Here is a 20,796-nt window from a genome sequence, read left to right as displayed (position 1 = left end):
CGTTAGGTCCAGCCATTCCAGCATATCTGCCTCCCAGCATATGCTGTGTATGTTTGTCCCTTGTACACTGCTTCTGAACACTTTACATTAAAGCTAAAGGCATCTCCTCCCAAATGAACATCCTGGGCAGTTTGTGTGTGTAACACCTTTGTGCACATTGTCCATTCAACAGCAGAGATTAAAGTCACTGGAGCCTGAAATCTTGTTCTTCTTTCCCATCAGACAGAATGCCTGTTGGCAAGGAGCCAGTGCTCTCTGCAATGCATTCACCAGCCTCCCCTGCTATCCCCTGGTCACTTTGCCATCATTTTAGAGGCTGCTTTTTAAAAATAACCATTCGTTTCTTTTCCTAGTGACCCCCACCATCCCCATGTGGCAGAGCTGGTTCTCATCTGGTTAGGTTCAAGCTAGCTGATTACTGTACAAACCACTCCTGTCTGCTTTTCCAGCTCAGGATACCTAATGGGAGCTGAGTTAAGGGATTGCATTTAAACATGGCTCCAGGTAAACTGGTTTCTAACACGGTTTGGCCTGTGGCTGGGGTGAGACTGTGTAAGGCCCCATGTTTACAATATGTATTTTGGCCTAGGTCCCTGTAGACTGGAGGAATGACTCAGCAGAGGAAATACGGAGTCAGCAAAATCATAGCCTCCGGGGTCACGTGTGCAACAGGAAAAGTAATTTCACCTAAGCAAGAAAGGAAATGGAATTCCCTAGCTGGGGTGCAGCCCATTCCTGTGCCCCTGGCCATGCAGCCAGGCCTTGCCAATCAGCCAGTTCCCAGGCCTAGGCCTAGGCTAGCATGCTGGTGTGATGGGGGTGGATTAACCCCTGGTTCACTGGTTATGTGTAGATGGGGCCAGAGAGGCAGGGGATCTCTTGTGTCCTTGTCTCCGTAACTGGACTGTGCAGAGTGAGAAGCAGAGGGGTGAAACCACAGCAGTGTACTTGCTCCCACAGCCAGAAACCCCTTTGTTTCCTGCCACTCTGATCCCTCTGGCCTGGCTTGGAGGGGAGTGAGGTTGTAGTTGAGCCTGCTGCTTTGGGAAGGAGTGGGGCATGGTAAGACCTAAAGCCTAAAGCTCAGCCACCTGTCTGCAGCAAAGCATGCTGCATCGATTCTGGGCCTTGGCCACTCCTTTAGCTCACTTGTGTTTGAAGCTGCCCTTTTCACTCTCCTCACCCAGCTTCTCATTCTGCTGTGATGTCATGATACTAGGCTGTGACATCACATGATGTTGCCTTGGTGATGACCATATCACTAATTAAGTATTCTGATCTCACTGGCAGCTCAAGTAGGAGAGAGAGCATTTGAGGCTTATTAGGAGTAGGGGCTTGCAATGGGGTGTCCACTCCACACTTGCCCTGAAAGGGTTCATGTAGGCTAAGCTGAGTCAATTAACCAGACAGGCAGCAGCTGAGGGAAAACAGGTGGCTCAAGTACTCCCCTGAGTGAAGGCAGGAGCCCAGCTGAGGAGGAAGGAGCGGGGGTTGGGTTTATAAAGAAGCTGCTAAGAAGATGGGTGAGTGCCTATGCCTGGCTTCAGGTGTGGGACTCCAGGGCTGGGCTTCAACTGTCTATGCACTGACTCTAGCTCTGGGGCAGTGGTCAAGAGGCAGGGAGAGGGGTAAGCTTGGTGTGCAAGGCTGGAGAAGGGAGCTTGGGGCAGTGGGGGAGGCAGTGGGACCTGAAGAGTGATTGGGAGGCTGGGGGAGGCAGCAGGGGCAAGAGGCAGTGAGTGGAAGGGGCAGGGGAGATGGCAGCAGGGGCCAGAGGCAATGGGTGGAAGGAGCAGGGGAGATGGCAGCAGGGGCCAGAGGCAATGGGTGGGTTGAGGGGCCAGGGGAGGAGCCAGTAGGAGCCAATGTACCAAAATACAAATGTACATTATATCTATTATTGAGTCTGCAAAAAAACCCCACCTCTCAAAAAATCAATTACCATGACTTGGATGATATATATGTGCATATTTATTTGTTTTTCCTAAAGTTAATTAAGTATTTTATGAAAATTTGAGACCAGCAAGAGCTGGTGGCTACACTCTGAGGCTACCAGAAACATTGAGAACGCCTGGTTTGGCGGCTGGCAAATCCAGAGATAGTGGAGAGCCTGAAGGTAAAGATGGGGCTCAGGGAAAGGCACTAAGGTCCCAGAGGGAACAGATTTTGGTTACTGACTAGTGTCCCTGAGCTGGCACCTGGAATAGAAGGTGGGCCTGGATTCCTCTGCCAACCAGTGGGGAAGTGACCTAGTCATAGGGCCAAGCCAGGAAGGATGAATGCCCAGAGACAGAGGGGAGCAGCAGAAGGGGGACCCTGGACTTGGAAGAAGGTTACCCCAGAGTCTCAGGGAGGAGGTGCCCCTAGCAGCAAGTGGACCCTGTGACAGAGCTTAGCAGATTGTGGGTGGCAAGCTGCAAATGCCATAGCAAAGATGGGTGTGTGTGTGTGTTCTCTCTCTTCTCCCCCCCCACCCCCCAATCTATGCTTTCCCTTTTGGTAGCATGCAGAGAAGTCAGACCTGGCCCTTTTTAGCTGGAAGGTTTCAGTGCTTGCTTGCAGCTCCAAGGGCTGGAGAAGGATATTTGGAGAATTCATGCTACGAGTTTGGGCTTTGGGCTTCTGAGCAGGATTAAAAACACACTTTAAACAAAAATGAAAAAGGCTGTTCTGTTCTGGCTTGCCTACATGCTCCTACTAGGCTCAATGAGTAATGAGATTAATTTGGTCTCTGCCCACCTGTGTAACCCTGCCCCAAAGATGAAAGGCTGGTAGTTACGGATGCCATCCAGCCCCTGGGAGACTTCACTCATTCATGTGATTTCAATGACTCAATGATGTCCACTGACTCTCAAATCCACTTGTCCATTCTTCCCCTCTCTTGCACAGCCCAGTTCTGCGCTTCTGTGTGCCTTTCTACCTTCGGGGGAGGGGGTAGAAAGGAGGCCTTCCCAGCCACTTAAACTTAACATGCTCAGCTCAAAATTGCTGTTCTTCACTGCAGTAATATCCAATACTTACCACTTAAGCATTGGCCATTACTATCACTAAGTAACTGAATTACTATTACTTTCCTTAGTAAGTGAATTACTACCTAATTACAAGAAATTACTAAGCAATTCACTTACTAAGAGCAATTCTAATCCCATTATTAAATACAAATTACTAACATTAGTGAAAATTACTCTTCCTGAGAGAGTGCAAACAACTGACCCACTTTAGTGACCAGACACATTTTCGTACAGATAGTGGATATCGTAATAGGTTAGCAAGTAGACACCATACAACAAAGACTAATCCTCAACTGCACCATGCAAGCCAGCCTGTTGGATAGAACGCAGCCTGGTCTTGCCAGCTGATCTTTTCCCTTAACGTCCTGCCTTACTGACCTACTTCTTCAATCTCATGCTGAAGATGATACCAAATGTTTCTGGACTGTGAAATATTAAATGAAGGCTGTTTTATGGCTATTGGATTCATAGATTATAGGACTGGAAGGGACCTCGAGAGGTCATCGAGTCCAGTCGCCTGCCCGCATGGCAGGACCAAATACTGTCTAGACTGTTTATAGCCAATTCCACAGCTATACAGGGGTAACTCTCAGGATTCCTCATTCAGTGTGAAATGTCCATATAAATATTGTTGGAGTCTCAGTCCCAACAGTGCATCCGTTGGTGAGTTCACATGCTGATTTTAGCCACAGACAATATTTATAAATTACACCTGCACTGTGAAATGTTGCATAGGCAACCTTCATTTTGGCATCCCCTATTTTTTGAGAGTCACTTTGCAACCTTAGTGATGTTCTCTTAACATAGGTTTTTGTGTGAAATTTGCAAGGTTTTTTTGGGGGGAGGGGGGCGGGGGGGAAGAATTCTGAAATTCAATCATGTGGCATTATACTGACACCCTCATGGGTCAGCTGCAGTGTTGGAACCTTTAGATCTATTGAAAAGACCTCTGCCACTTGAGTTAACTGATAGCAGTCTTAAGTGCCAGCCTCTCTTGAACCAGCACTACTTGGCCAGTGGGTATCACAGATATTTGCTGACTGAGGAACGGTGAGACTCAGGAATCTCGGGTTCCAGTCTAGGTGCTGGAGGGAAGTGTGCTCTAGTGGATACAGACTCTTTCCTGTTTCTTCCAAAGCTTTTGACCATCTCCTTCTCCAATCCCTTCCACATGTCCCAGTCCTGGACCCTTATCCCTAGGGCCCTACCAAATTCACGGCAATGAAAAACGTGTCACGGGCCATGAAATCTGGTCTTTTGTGTGCTTTTACCCTATACTATACAGATCTCATGGGGGAGACCAGTGTTTCTCAAATTGGGGGGGTCCTGACCCAAAAGGGAGTTGCAGGGGGGTCACAAGGTTATTTTAAGGGGGTCACAGTATTGCCACCCTTACTTCTGCACTGCCTTCAGAGCTGGGTGGTCGGAGAGCAGCGGCTGTTGTTTAGGTACCCAGCTTTGAAGGCAGTGCCCTGCCAGCAGCACAGAAGTAAGGGTGGCAATACCATACCAACCCATCCTTACTTCTGAGTCAGGACCCCTACAGTTATAACACTGTGAAATTTCAGATTTAAATATCTGAAATCATGACATTTACTACTTTAAAAATCCTATGACTGTGAAATTGAGCAAAATGGATTGTGAATTTGGTAGGGCCCTACGTATCTGTATGCTAGTCTCCTCGCTTACCCGGTTTCAGTCTGTGCTCCTCTGGCCTCTCATCCCATTCCCTGTCTCCTTGCCCAGCCAGGCTTGCTGTCCAAGTCCCAATCTCCCGTCTCACTCCCAGTATCTCCTATTCCCTAGACCCAGTCTCCTTGCCCAGCCAGTCTCAATTCACTCCTCCCAGATCCTCCTTGTCCCAGTCTCCCTATTTCCCCTCAACATCTCATCCGTTCTCTGTGCTAACTCCCCAGCTAACTGGCTCCCAGTCACCCTCACAAGTCTTCCACTACCCTGACTCCCAGTCCCAATCTCCTTCCCCAGCCAGTCCATCTCCTCTCCCTTATGACTCCCAGCCTTCTTGCTCAGTCCCATTTTTCCCTCTACCCGCTCCAGTCTGTCTCACCAGACTGTCCTGATCGATACCTTCCCCTTCCCCTTGTCCAGCCTTTGTCTTCTCTGCAATTTAATCAGATGGTTTCATCCTTCATGCTGCCTGGGTGCCAGCAGGGTGTCACTAAGAGCACAGGAGAGACAGACTCCCTGCTGCCCAGCCCCACGTTGGCATGGAGCTGCTGAGACCGGGGGTCTGGAGCATGCTCAGTTACTCTATGGGGATAGTGCATGCACTACGTTGGTGGTTCTCAAACTTTTGTACGGGTGGTGACCCCTTTCACATAGCTAGCCTCTGAATATGACCCCCCCCTTACAAATTAAAAACCTTTTTATATATTTAACACCATTATAAATGCTGGAGGCAAAGCAGAGTTTGGGATGGAGGCTGACCGCTTGTGACCCCTTCCTCACTGTAATAGCCTCATGACTCCCTGAGGGGTCCCAATCCGAGAACCCCTGCACTATGTGGTCAGCACTGGGAGCTGTGAAACGCTGGAGCATGCTCAGTGAGGATGGCATTGTCAGAAATTGCAGCTGCTGAAATGGAAGAGTTATATGCTGAGCATGAGCTAACTGAGATTTTTCAGAGGCTTGTAAATGGGCCAAATTTTGGCAGACTTTCATGGGGACAGCAAAAGGCACATCCCTGATACAGAGGCTACCCCCCAACAAATTGCATGTTCCTGCTCTAAAGAATGGAGGCACTGTAGCTGTTCAAAAAAGGTTGCCAGCATTTTTTAGCCTGGGCAAAACAATGAATTTTCCCTAGTCTCATTATTGGAAATGGCTGAACCCTTTTGGCTGGCCTGAAGCACTCACCCAGCATGGAGAATTTCAGCCCAAATGGCTAAAGTTTATTAAAAGTATAAGCAAGTGAAAACAGGGTCTTATAATAAAAAGAACAGGAGTACTTGTGGCACCTTAGAGACTAACAAAGTGCCTCAAGTACTAAGTAACTAAGGTGCCACAAGTACTCCTGTTCTTTTTGCAGATACAGACTAACATGGCTGCTACTCTGAAAAAAGGGTCTTATAATGGTATTGTCAGGCAACCTTAACAGTGACACTACCAGCGCTGCCTGTATTGAATTGGGTCTAGCTCTTAGAAAAGCTAATCGTCTCTTAATAGCTTAGCATTCCCAGAGCAGATATCTGCTCTGGGATCTCCCTATAGATAGGTACATGATTTTTAGGCCTTGCATTTGCCTAATTCAGACTCCTTGTAAGTAGGTACAGTCCCATCCTCTTAAACCGTGCCAGAACTTGGCCCATTAAGTTAAATGCCACATGATATCTAGGAACACTCTTGCTGCTCAGTATAAAATGCCATGGGACCAGTTCTGCCATACATCTGAGAGTACATCTACACTGCAGTGTGGGGTATAACTTTTGGCCTGGATAGACATACATGTGCTAGGTTTGATCAAACTACTGCACTAAAAATAGCAGCAGAGCTGCCCCCGTACAATCCTGTCTGGCCCTTGGGGTAGGCACTCGGGTGGTTAGCCCATGGCCCTGTGGCTAAATTGCTACTTTTAGCGCACTACCTTGAGCAGAGCCAACTTCCTGACTGAACAAAACCGAACGCCCTTGCCCCGCCCCTTCTCTGAGGCCCTGTCCCACTCACTCCATCCCCCCTCCCTCTGTTGCTCGCTCTCCTCCACCCTCCCTCACTTGCTCATTTTCACCAGGCTGGGGAGAGGGTCCCTTTTCAACCAGGTGTTCAGTTGAAAACTGGATACCTGGCAACCCTAAGCCAGCATGAGTTTGTCTACCTGAGCCATAAATTACACACCCAGCTGCAGCATAGACATGCCTATGTGAAACACCCCCACCCTTGGCTGATTGTTTCTCCCAGAAGCAGAAATAAGCTATGTAATGTGTCTGGAGCCCATTTCTGGGGGTGGGGCATGGGACTGGAACACACTGCTAAGTGTGCCAAGACTCCAGCACCTCCAGGCCCAGGGAGTGGACAGGCTGAGGCAGAATTTCACCTTTGGCCAGTGGTTTGCTCTCGGGGGGAAGCAGCAGCCAGAACTCAACTTGTGGGGCACGTTGTGATTTAAAGGATTTGAGAATACAGGAGTATGTGATGGGTACTGCTGCTGACAGGTCTGTAAATACCTTGGGCATTGAGCTTTGTGGTACTGTTTTTTCACCTCGTTGTTTGGACCCCTGGCTCACTCGCTGGTATTAGACAGTGAATTATTCTGAAAGCCATCTTACCAGCGAAGCAAACAAAGTCGTTAAAGGCATGTGATTTCTCAGCCACTGTGAAAGGATTTGACCATTTTGCAAATAGTCTGTAGCACTGTTTAGTCATTAACATCAGGATCTTGAGTTACTTGGGGTTGGCTTTTCTAAGCAACTGGATTATTTAGTAAATTTCTTATGAAATAATATGTGGTTCATGGTCAGCATGTGCCCTTAGGATGCACACAGGGGCCCTCTGTTGCAGATCTCCCTGCAAACATGAGTGGTAGACACCTTCACAGAATCATTTCCCTTGCCCCATTTTTTGGTACCCCCAGTACAGATGGATAAACTGAGGCACAGAGGTTAAGTGACTTGTCCAAGTGTAACAGCAAATCACTAGCAATGACCAACCCTGAGACATCAGCCTGCACTGAGCAGGAAACACTAGGCTGAATATAATCCCATTGATCAGGCCACCTGGTTAAATCTGACTATCTCTGTCTTGACTGAAGAATACAGGTATGGGACACAGCATCCAGGCTCCAGTCACCACCTAGGATTAAAGATAGGTTCTGCTCCCCCATGCCAGAGTAGGTGCTCCCGGATGAGCTAGTTAGGAGGGCTGCACCTGGGCTGTAAAGGGTCAGAGGGAGTTCTAGAGTGTTGCCTGCAGTGCTTCCTGAAGAAGGGTGGTGGGCTGGGGCAGATGACCTATCCTAGACAACACTGCAGAGATGAGGGGTTCTCCACCATTTAAGGCTGGGTGGAAGATTTGTTTTGTCTTTGTGGCGGGTGGGTTGAGCTTTGCATATAGAGAAACCAGCCCCCAAGTCGCGTTGTGATTGAATGATGGGTGGTGGGAGTTGTTTAAGGAGCCCAGAAGAGAGGAAAAGAGGAGCAGGGCAGAGGCCCCACCGGTCATGAGTGGCTTGTGTGGTGGCCACTTTGTTACATTGTCCCTGGTGGAAGCCTGAGCTTCTCCAAATAGTGATGTTCCCTGGAGCCAGCAGCAGCACACTGAAGAGTGTGAGGACAAGCACCTGTCAGGAATGTGAGCAGCGCAGGGTGAGAGCTTTTGGGAATCCCAGACACAGCTACCAGATCTCTGTGGTGACCTGGGCCAGATGAGCACCACTGTCCTCACCTGCTATGCTGTGTGAGGCACACACAATGCTGTACTCAGCAAGGTGCAGGTTAATACATCTGGGGAAGAGGCAGCCAAAGCCCAGGTATTCAGAGGGTGAGAGAGCTGGAAGCATCTGCCTTACGTGGCTGTCTTGAGGGTGCACTTATTAGTCATTAATGTACTTTGAGATTCCCAGGTAAGGAACGATGGAGAAGGGGATGGTACCGATAATGCTGGAGAAGACCTAGGAGGGCCAGTGCCCCACAAAGGAGATGGCAGTTTGCAATGCCATTGAGCTATTTTTAAAAGCCTGTGACCTTTTTTTATTTCTGAGCTGCTAATGCAGCAGCCCTATATCACGGAGCAGGGGGTAAAGGCCACTTAGCTCCAGTGGGATGATCTCTAGAGTATTGCTCTTGTTTATGGGCCTCAAACCAGAAGGGTGTACACACACTAGAGGGAATTCAGGGCAGAGCAACACAAGCATTGATGTGTATGGTATTCCCTAAGGGAATTAAGCTCAGAGCAGAAATTGGACAGGCTGTGTGTCCTGTAACCAGTGAAGACAAGATGTGGGCTTTGCATGAGGTATTCATCAACTAATCCACAAGTTAATGATCTCATAATCTCTGCACTTGGTTAAACTGGAGCCCATGTCAGTGTCTGGGCTGCTATTTGCTAGATGTGTCAGGGGAGATGATAGGTTGATGCAGCCAGTGTTCAGCCTCCTCCTTTTACCTCTGAAGATAGTTATGTGGAAGAGCAAGTTACAAGCTGCTAGTCAGAAGTGTGCTGGCTTTGCTCCAGGATTGGACTGCTGCTGAGATCTCCCGAGGGAATCTCTCCCCTCATCTTAATAAAGTTAAGCATTTTGTTAAACTCCATGTGGCTGTCCTGGAATTCCTCAGCAGGGAATCCTCGTGAGGAAGGGAGGAACAAGTTAGGGTCAGTTTAAATTAAAGGATTTCAGGTCTGTTCCCATTTGCTCTTGTGAATCAATCCATCTAGGGAGTCTGAAAAAACAAGGGGTTAGAATTCTGCGTGTGGGATAGTGGAGGATGTTCAGAGTAAAAATGAAGAGTTTAATGCTCAGGTGATTCAATGTTTAATACTCAGGGGGGCAAACGGATAGCTCAGTGGTTTGAGCATTGGCCCGCTAAACCCAGGGTTGTGAGTTCAATCCTTGAGGGGGCCACTTAAGGATCTGGGGCAAAATCAGTACTTGGTCCTGCTAGTGAAGGCAGGGGACTGGACTTGATGACCTTTTGGAGTCCCTTCCAGTTCTATGAGATAGGTATAGGTATAACTCAGTACCTTCTATGTATAGATTTACTAGGGGAGGGGAATATAAAGCAATTTCCTTTGGGTTGACCATAGTGGGGAGAAACTTGCATAGTATTAACTAAGAGACTGTCACCCCAAGTCAAGTGAGAAAAGGGTCATTAAAATGTGAAGGCAATAGTGTGTTCCCAGCACAAGCTTTATTGCTGAACAGTACAAACTGCATTTAAGGAATGAGCTAAAAAGGGAAATGCTTTGGATCCCTGGTCAAATAAAAAAAAAACAGGAATGTGTAATTTCAGGCTGATCCAACATGAGGTGCTATGTGACACGTTTGTTGGTAGCATGCAAAGACCCAAGATTCTGCCAGCAACCCATGCACACATTTCAACAGTAGCTTTGACCAGGGAGATGTGACTAAACACCCAGTGTTGAGCTATTGCATGCTTTATTTCCCAAGCCATGCCATATAAGATGAGAATAGCAGCTTACAGAACAAAGGAGGTCAAGTCCAATGCTGTTGGGCAGCAGAATGGTCTGGGGCCCTTTGAAAGATAAGCGAGCCAGAGCTGTGCATGTGTAGGATGTGCTGGGAGAACTTGGCTAGGAAAATGACTGGTGTCAAAACATTATGTAGTAATCCTGTTTGCTTTAGTGGGTTTATCCTGTAAGCAGCAACTGCACCTAAGCAATGATCTCAGTTGGTGAGATAGAGGTTGTCAACAGACTCTCTCTGGTGGTATGCACAAAAGAGCTATGCCACAAATAAACATTTCTCTAAGATCTAACCATCTAATGTTCATTAAATAGGATTAGTGAGTCTATCTTTAAAAGTGGCTCCTAATAATATTATGATGCCACCCCCATGGGGGTGGATAAAAGCACCTTGTTGCAGAACTGGAGGACCTGGAAAAGACTGCACCAAAGTTGCTAGACATAGAATCATAGATGTAGGACTTGGGGAGACCTCGATAGGTCATCTAGTCCTGCCCCCTGCACCAAGGTAGGACTAAGACCTTGTCTAAACCACAGGGGTAAGTTGACCTAAGTTAAGTAACTCCAGCTATGTGAATAAATATAGCTTAAGTTGACTTTCTGCGGTGTCTCTACACTGCGCTGGGTTGATGGGAGACACTCTTCTGTCGACTTACCTTGTGCTTCTCATTCTGATGGAGTACCAGAGTCAACAGGAGAGCAATCTGTGGTCAATTTAGTGGGTCTTCACTGGACCCACTAAATTGACCCCCGGTGCATTGATCACCGCAGCGTCGATTCTTCGTAAGTGTTGACATGTCCTAAGTATTTTCAAGACCATCCCTGAGAGGTGTGCATCATTGGAGGCTTTTAGGAAGAGGTTAGACAACCTCCCTAGTTAATTTGTTCCAGTGCTTAACTACCCTGACAGTCAGGAAGTTTTTCCTAATGTCCAATCTAAACTGCCCTTGAAGCAATAGGCTTAAATTGTAGCTTGTCCTGTCCTCAGTGGTCAAGGAGAACAATTTATCACCCTTCTCTTTATAACAACCTTTTATGTATTTGAAGACTGTTATGTTTCCCCTCAGTCTTCTCCAGACTAAACAGACATAATTTTTTCAATTTTTCCATGTAGGTCATATTTTCTAGACCTTTGAATCATTTTTGTTGCTCTCCTCTGGATTTTCTCCAATTTGTCCACATCTTTCCTGAAGTGTAGTGCCCAGAACTGGACACAGTACTCCAGGTGAGGCCTTATCAGTGCTGAGTAGAGCAGAAGAATTACCTCTCATGTCTTGCTTACAACAGTCCTACTAATACAACCCAGAATGATGTTCACTTTTTTTTGCAATAGTATTAGATAGTGGATCACAGACTAAATGAGTCAACAATAACCCCCAGCTCCCTTTCCACAGTACCCCTTTCTAGGCAGTCTTTTCCATTTTGTATTTTTCCAGTTGATTATTCCTTCCTACATGTAGTACTTTGCATTTGTCCTTATTGACTTTCATTCTATTTAATTCAGACCATTCCTCCAGTCTGTCAAGATCATTTTGAATTCTAATCCTGTCCTCCAAAACACTTGCAACCTCTCCCAGCTTGGTATCATCCACAAACTTGATAACACATTCTCTATGCCATTACCCAAATCATTTATTGAATAGAACTGGACCCAGAACAGATGGTTGCAGAATGCCACTTACTATAAATTTCCAGTTCGATTGTGGACCATTGATAACTACCCTGAGTACCGTTTTCCAGCCAGTTGTGCACCCACCTTATAGCAGGTTCATCTAGGCTGTATTTCTCTAGTTTATGAGAAGGTCATGTGAGACAGGGTCAAAAGCCTTATAAAGTCAAGATCTATCACATCTACTTTTCCCCCTATCCACAAGGCTTGTTACCCTGTCAAAGAAGGACATTAGGTTGGTTTGACATGATTTGTTCTTGACAAATCCATGTTGACTGTTCCTTATTTTCTTCTAGGTGCTTAAAAATTGATTATTTGGCCCATTATCATTCCAGGTACCGAAGTTAAGCTGACTAGCTTATAATTCCCTGGGTTGTCCTTCTTCCCCTTTTTATAGCTAGATACTATATTTGCCCTTTTCCAGTCTTCAGGTATCTCTCCCATCCTTCACAAATTCCCAAAGATATCACTAATGGCTCAGATCTTAAGTATTCTAGGATGTATTTCATCAGACCCTCCTGACTTGAAGACATGTAACTTGTCTAAGGCCATGTCTACACTAGCAAGCTTACAGCAGCACACCTGTACTGCTGTAAGATTGCTCGTGTAGTCGCTCTGTGCCGATGGGAGAGAGCTCTCCCGTCGACATAATAAAACCACCTAAATGAGCGGTGGTAGCTATGTCTTCGGGAGAAGCTCTCCTGCTGACTCTCCTGCACTGTGCATGCAAGCACTTATGCCGGCAAAACTTAGGTCGCTTAGGGTGGTGTTTTTTTCACATCACTGAGCAACATGAGTTTTGCCATCATAAGTGTAGACATACAACAAGTTAAGAATTACTGAGGCTATTTCCTCCTTTAGCCTCATCCTATCCCGTTTACACTGATGTTCACTAAGTTAGTCATCCAAACACTACTAACTTTTTTGATGAAAACTGAAACAAAGGCATTTAACACTTTGGCCATTGCTGCATTTTCTGTTATTGTCTTTCCTTCTTCATTGATCAATGGGTCTACCCTGTCCTTGGTCTTCCCCTTCCTGCTTGGGTAGTTGTAAAATGCTTTCTTGTTACCCTTTATATCCCTAGCTAGTTTAACCTTGTTTTGTGCCTTGTCCTTTCTAATTTTGTCCCTACCTTTCCTACTCATTAGTAGGGAAGCGAGGTCAGAGTCAATTGTAGACTGTTTGTCCCAGAGGGATAAGGGCTAGATGATGCAAAAGGCACCTAGGCTGGGGAAGGGGCGGGCATAGCTTCAGGGAAGCACAGCTGGCACACTACCTCAGAGCAGTGGAACATAAGAATGGCCATACAGGGTCAGACCAAAGGTCTATCCAGCCCAGTATCCTGTCTGCGGACAGTGGCCAAAGCCAGGTGCCCCAGAGGGAGTGAACCTAACAGGTAATGATCAAGTGATCTCTCTCCTACCATCCATCTCCACCCTCTGACAAACAGAGGCTAGGGACACCATTCCTTATCCATCCTGGCTAATAGCCATTAATGGACTTAACCTCCATGAATTTATCTAGTTCCCTTTTAAGCCCTGTTATAGTCCTAGCCTTCACAACCTCCTCAGGCAAGGAGTTCCACAGGTTGACAGTGTGCTGTGTGAAGAACTTCTTTTTATTTGTTTTAAACCTGCCGCCCACTAATTTCATTTGGTGGCCCCTAGTTCTTATATTATGGGAATAAGTAAATAACTTTTCCTTATTCACCTTCTCCACACCACTCGTGATTGTATATACCTCTATCATATCCCCCCTTAGTCTCCTCTTTTCCAAGCTGAAAAGTTCTAGCCTCTTTAATCTCTCCTCATATGGGACCTGTTCCAAACCCCTAATCATTTTAGTTGCCCTTCTCTGAACCTTTTCTAATGCCAGTATATCTTTTTTGAGATGAGACCACATCTGTACACAGTATTCAAAATGTGGGCGTACCATGGATTTATATAAGGGCAATAAGATATTCTCCGTCTTATTCTCTATCCCTTTTTAATGATTCCTAACATCCTGTTTGCTTTTTTGACTGCTGCTGCACACTGTGTGAATGTCTTCAGAGAACTATCCATGATGACTCCAAGATCTTTCCTGATTAGTTGTAGCTAAATTAGCCCCCATCTTATTGTATGTATAGTTGGGGTTATTTTTTTTTCCAATGTGCATTACTTTACATTTATCCACATTACATTTCATTTACCATTTTGTTGCCCAATCACTTAGTTTTGTGAGTTTTTTTTTTAAGTTCTTCAGTGTCTGCTTTGGTCTTAACTGTCTTGAGCAGTTTAGTATTGTCTGCAAACTTTGCTACCTCACTGTTTACCCCTTTCTCCAGATCATTTATGAATAAGTTGAATAGGATTGGTCCTAGGACTGACCTTTAGGGAACACCACTAGTTACCCATCTCCATTCTGAAAGTTTACCACTTACTCCTACCCTTTGTTCCCTGTCTTTTAACCAGTTCTCAATCCATGAAAGGATCTTCCCTCTTATCCCATGACAGCTTAATTTATGTAGGAGCCTTTAGTGAGGGACCTTGTCAAAGGCTTTCTGGAAATCTAAGTACACCATGTCCACTGGATCCCCCTTGTCCACATGTTTGTTGACCCCTTTGAAGAATGCCTTCCGAAGCTGCTGGGCCTGCTGTTTCCACCCACTTGCTTATTCGCATCAGCATGGCTGGACAAGATCTGCCAGCTTAATGGGGTGCAAGGTGCAAACAGCCTTTCTGCTCAACAGACTAGGCCCTGCCCTCTTTACTCATGTTGAGTAATACAGTAGTTACAGAGACCCCAGACTCTCTCAAATGCTTGTCTTCAACCAGCTTCCGCAGCAGCTAGAACAGACATGGGCTTTGATGCTTGCACCTTCCAGCTCTCTGCCACGAATGACCTTCAGCCTGTCCTTCTACAGCAAGTGTAGGCAAGGTTAATAATGCTGATGGAGTTTATTGTGCTGTGGACACCTGAGCCACCAGTGGTTACAACTTCCAGTCACTACCAACATATATTGGATTCAGACCAGTGTGAAAGTGAAAGTCTTTATAACAATCCTGGGAGCTACCCAGCCCTGTCTGAGTCCTAATACAGGTGTGCAGAAAACCATGGCTTGGGAATGTGCCATTTGACTCCAGGTTATCCTGATGTTACTGCTGCTTAAAAGGGAATGGCTATAAGGAGACAGGTCTGAGATGTACCCCTTTGGCATGGATCCTGACTGAAGGACACTTAGATCAATGGTGGAAGAGCTGTCAAAACAGCCCAGCTGCAGCCTGCCCACAGGATATGATAGAAAAAGCTTTAGGAGGGATGCTGGATGACTCTGCCATCAATAAGCAGTTCCCTTCCCACACCTGTAGGAGGAAAAGCTTTATAAAAAACAGAGAAGCATCTGTCCTCTGTGCTTGCCTGCCTGCAGGGCACAGCACTTGGGTAAGAATTGCTAATCAGAACATCTTGTTGGAAATCTACAGCTAGGTGAGATATGCAAAGCATTAATCTGGCCTCTCCCAAGAGGAAAGTGAGACCACACAGGCAAGGGAAATGCAGCAAGGAGGAGCCAGCCGGCAGCTGCTCTGAGCTGTGCTAAATACCTCAGGGTGAGATTACCACAAGGAGGATAGGGGTGGTGGGAGACACATGCCTCATACACACAGAGGGGGGAACTCTCCCTTTTTATTCAAAAAGGATTTGTTAGTGTTAACACTCCACAAACTGTGTGTGCACAGCGCTGCTCACCCCACAGTGCAAGAGCACCCTGGAGTTCCTAGATATTCATTGTAGATGAAGATCACTGCAACCACCATTAAAATGTAGCCAGCCCTGAGATGGAAAACAGCAGCTGTTTCCCAGCACCACTGCCCAACAGAACAGGAAGTGAAGAGTCCTGTATCCTGATGAAACGGCTGGGGGAATTGAAGGCGGTGTCATGGGCTCTTTCATGACAAAGAATCAGGATCCTGGCTTTTGGCTCAACCTGTGTGTTTAAACTTTAAAATATTCACATTTGACACATAGTGGAAGCTACTGCTAGTGAGTATGGGAGTCTGTATATACAGCCCGCCAAAATAGCTGCGCACTTGGGAACATGCTAGCACAACTGCAGAGCCAAGAGAGACTTCTCTGCCCTGTTGTGAATAGCAGGAGAGCAATGAAGCAAAGCTAGTGGGGTGTGGAGGCTAGCAATAGCTTCTTCTAAAGCCCTACAAACATCATTTGTTTGCACCTGAGGCCCTTGGAGCCAGGCCTCCCTGTGTCTGGGAAACCAGCCTTTGGAGCTGACACATGACTCAGGCTAAACTGCCTTTGAAAGAAAAAGGGCATTTAACCCCCCTCAGCTCAGCTTTCCCTCTTCCTGCTCAGAGCCGGGCCAGTGATGCTATTAGAAAGGAAGCCCTGGCTCTGCTGGTTTGTACTGACAGGCAGCTACACCTCCAGCTGTGTTCAGCATGGCAACAAAGGATAAAACAAAGCAGAGCTGGGGAATAAAACGTGGAAGCCAAGTGGCCCAGAACCCACAGGCATTATTGCTGACACTCCTGAATCTAGCAGAGGAGCAGTCGTGGGGCACCTGGGCTAGAGAGCTTGGTGGCAGTTACGCACCATATTGGGCTAGTCTGAGCATTGCTTGGATGGGAAGCCTCTGGGGAAAAGAGGATCCTGGAGGGAGGCTGACCAATAGGGGGTGCTCTTCCCTTTGAGTCCTAATTGAACTAATTGGTGGTGGGGGCACAGTGCTGCAGTATGAGAGAGAAAGTCTCATCCCTAAGCGTCCATGCTCAGTGAAGCGTTTGTGGACCAATACACAGGAGCAGAACCCTTAACCTCACTCTACCGACCAAATTCCAGTGCGGGCAGGTACATTTCACCAGCCCATGTTTTTCCAAGAGCTTCCCTTGGAGACAGTGTTCTTCATTTCCCTGCTTGTGGCCTCAGCACCCCATCAGTTACATGCCTTGCCTCCCAGGGGGTGTGAGGATAAATGCAGCGAGGTGCTCAGCTACTGTGGGGAGAGGGCAGATATGGCCCTTAGACAGCATTTCAGGTGTTTTTCTAGGAAAACTAATCCCATTGTGTGGGTATGCATGGCCAATTGTTTATGCAGGGCCAAGTCTGGCTGCGTGTGCAAAGTGCACAATCAAATCAGGGTGTAGCTGATACTTTTATTTCTTTAAACTATGGAAAGACGGTAGTTCTTCCCAGATTAAACAGCAGAATAAACATACTTGGAGTTATGACAGTAGCTGGTAATGTAACTGGTACTAGAACAGAGCAGGAGCTCTTAGAACCATTAGCCTCGATTTTTAACAAATCATGGGAAAGAGCTGCCAGAATGATGTGAGATCCCAAACGCTTCGCTTGCAATGGGAGACTAGAGAAGCACAGTCTGTTTAATTATGATCTTGGTACAGGAATTACTGAGTGATGTTCTTTGGCCTGGGTTATGCAAGTGATCAGACTAGATGGTCATAATGATTTTTTCTAGCCTTATGATCTGAGAATCTATGCACCTCCTCCATACAGGGACCCTCCTCCTACCTAGCCATTTGGGAAGGGCTGGTTGATGCAGAGCTGGCACTTGTTCACAACCCCCACACTAAGCCCCCTTGCGAGTGTTTATCAGTAGCTGTGTAAGCATATCACTGTCCCCAAAAGTGATACAATTGTGTGCCTAACTTGCATGCACAGTTCCTGAACATGTGCATGCAAATTGGGTAACTGCATATGTAAATACATCAAATTAAACATTAGCCTGTGCAACTACCTGATTTGCAAGTACAATTCTGGTAACAGTGTAACCAAACTGCAGAGAGAGCTCATTGGACAAACTGGTCCTGAGAGCACAGCAAAAGTGACTGAATGTGTTTTATGGCTTGAACAAACAAGCAATTTTATTTCCTACTAACTGAGACATGGGTGTATAGAATATGGGGATGGGGAGGAGTTCCAGCCAGTGTGGTGTGAAGATGCAAAATACTTCATAAAAAAGGATCTCTGTTTCATGAATGACTTTCAATAAACCACAAGCCTTCAAATTCTACTGAATCATGCTAATATACATGGGCAACAGAACAGCTTGGCAGTAGCAAAAACTACAGTACTTAAGGTTACAACACTGCTATCCTCCCTGTCACTCAGGCCAGCATAAGCAGGGTCTGAATGAACTGAATGAATTCTCCCCTGACAGCCAGCTGGGAGGGGAAGAAACTTCAGGAGCAAACTATATTTACATAAACACACCTACCCTGTTTAGATATCCAGCAGACAGTGGTGTTGCTCAAAGTAATCAACTTTGGCAGGTGTTGGGTTGCAAATCACTTTAGTACTGAATGCAGGGGTAGTGAAATGCTGTTATTAAAGTGTTGTCATTATTGTATGAATGAAGGGAAGCAGAACTATGCTTAACCTGTCCCAAATGAGGGGGTCACCTCATTAAGCCAGAGGCTTGAATGCTAGAGCCATGTGAAAGCAGGAGGGGGTGGGGACAGGTGTTCTAGCCAGGAGATGTAGACTCTTTGTAGGGGTCCCTGGGCTGGTTTAACCTATTCCTCCCCACTGTTCAAAGAAAGAGCTAAATAGGCTTCATTAGGACCCTTTTTGTTATTTTAAATGCTCAATCAGAGCTTAAGTTTCTTAAGATGGAGCACTGTTTCTGCCCAGCCTGCAAAGAGCTGAAAATTACTAAGACTGATGTGCAGTAGTCCCAGCAGAGAGACAGGGGGCAGCAGAAGGTGGCTGAAAGTCGGCTGGTGAACGAGTGGCTGGTGAGTAGAATGAGCGGCTGGCGAGGCAATGAGGAACCATGGCTGATGGGATGGCCAGGTGGTGAAGAGCAGTGGCCGGCGGGGTGGCCAGGCAGCGAGGAGCAGCGGCTGCCAGGGTGGCCAGCCAAAGCAAGTGCTCAGATGGCAGAGCAAGCAAGGTGCTTTCTTTCATGGGTGGGAGGTGAACTCACACAGATGCGCCTCTGAACCCTGGGTCCTCACTGACCAAGGACAACCACTGTGAGTGGGGTATGGTGAGGGAGCAGAGAGGGACATAGAAAAAGAACTTTTGATTGTAGAACTCAAGAACGTGAGGCGGAAGGCACTACCCCATGCACTCTGGGGTGGGTGTCCTGCTCACAGTTTTATGATTATGAATTCCACTTGTTGCATTTTCCCTAGTCAATGGCAGGTGACTTCCCTCCTTTCATTACGTTTTTCTACACTCAGACTCTGTGCTTGTGAGTGGGGAAGTATTGCCTTTCAGAGGCGCCCAAGGTGGTGTGTAATTTTCCCAGGTTACTGGGTTGGGCTCAAGCCAGTTCTGTGTTGTATTGTTGAAAAGGAACCCCCAGATATTGAACCCAGCCCCGGTTGCTGCCAGCTCCATCTGGCAGAAGGGTAACCCCATTACTGGTGTAACCATCTTCAACCCCTCCCTGCCAGGCCCGGAGAGCTGCAGATGCTTCACAAGGACCATCTGCAGAGAAAGAATCAGAGACAAGTTTGCAGTCAGAGAGGATTGCTCCCCTGGATCCACCTGCAGCTGAATCAACAATCTCAGGATCTTAATTGCTGATGAAAACTCTGCTATGATGAAGGAGTCAGCCTAGAGTCAGCAGACGGGGTAGCCCGGCCCAGACTGAAGAGCTGGGCAGAGAAACAGATGTACCATGATGTGTCCCGTCCCTTTAAATGTTTGAGCACATTTCTTAGAGACAAAACCACAACAATTTGGCGAGTGGCAGATAAGACCAGGGGCCAGATTCTCAGCTGTGTCTGAGCAGCTCTCAGAGCAGTATATGTGAAGAGCTGCAAAGGTGGTTTTAAGCTCCCTCTGAGCCTTCTCCTGACCTTGGGGCTGCCCTGTGCCAAGCCAGCCCACAGCATGAGTTAATACAGCTTGAAGGCTTCCCTAGCTTGTGCCAACTGCCCACATTCCCAAGGGACCATTTCAGCACCTCAGGGTGCAGGAACGCTTCATCTGCACTCTCTGCGCTGGCTGCAGGATGTGAGTGGCAGTGGGGCTGTATGGGTGGATTTGCAGCATTTAGAGCTGCTTTGTGTCAGGCCTAACAAAGGGCAGGATCTGACCCGAGGTCCCAAAGCAATAGCCTCTGTCTACCTTTGCACTGAAATACACGCAAGGCAGCTGTTGTGTGAGCTGACGCGGGTATGGACGCACTCTGCTGCAGGGCTGACTTCCTCCAAGAGAGCACTGCAGCTGTTCCTGGGCTCCCAGACCTGTGTGCAGTGACTTTGGAATACAGATGAATTGCAAATTAAATCACTTGTTAAACTGTGTCCAATATACTGCTGACTTCTAATAAATTCCACTGACATTGAGCTAGTTCAGAGGGGAGTTTTTCAAATAAAACTGAAGAAATAAATGCAAAATTCTTAGGTCATAAGCTGTCCTCAGCCCAGGTATGGGGAGGCCCATCTCCCTCCTTCTGCAGGTACTGAACAGGGAGCAGGACTCCTCCCTTAGACCTTGTATCATACTGGACTGGTGTCCTCCGCTGCCCCTTTATTTCCTCCCATCACTTCTCTGTCATTCTCCATGGCCCTAGGTCAGAGCTATTTTCCCCATGGCTGAGATGCCCTGGACATGCTCTGTCTGAAACTCATCTGTGTATGTGTCAAAGGTGGGGAAGTTTTATAAATTTGCTGAGATACCAGTTAGATTTTTAAAGCTGAAACTATCAAATTAGGTTTGCCAGTTGGACAAGTGTTATAGTGACTATTAGAATGGAATCTAATAGGACAGGGCTTCTCAACCAGGGGTACGTCACATACATGTACCCTGGGGGCACGCAAAGGTCTTCCAAAGGATACATTAACTCATCTAGATATTAGTCTAGTTTTACAACAGGCTACAGAAAAAGCACTAGCAAAGTCAGTACAAACTAAAATTTCATACAATGACTTGTTTATACTACTCCATATACTATACACTGAAATGTAAGTACAATATCTATAT

General features: G+C 46.8%; 1 long non-coding RNA gene across 1 annotated transcript; it reads left to right on the top strand.

The window, feature by feature from the left end:
* The first annotated feature begins 1,360 nt into the window (after positions 1 to 1,360).
* On the top strand, positions 1,361 to 20,144 carry LOC135975090 (uncharacterized). Its single transcript, XR_010592129.1, has 3 exons — positions 1,361 to 1,628; positions 18,490 to 18,593; positions 19,260 to 20,144. It is a non-coding gene; the product is annotated as an uncharacterized LOC135975090 (long non-coding RNA).
* Positions 20,145 to 20,796: the final 652 nt, after the last annotated feature.

Source organism: Chrysemys picta, chromosome 13 (assembly GCF_011386835.1).
Source record: "Chrysemys picta bellii isolate R12L10 chromosome 13, ASM1138683v2, whole genome shotgun sequence".
Classification (NCBI taxonomy): Eukaryota; Metazoa; Chordata; order Testudines; family Emydidae; genus Chrysemys; species Chrysemys picta.
Note: the sequence above shows the minus strand (reverse complement) of the source record. Positions and strands in the feature narration are given on the sequence as shown.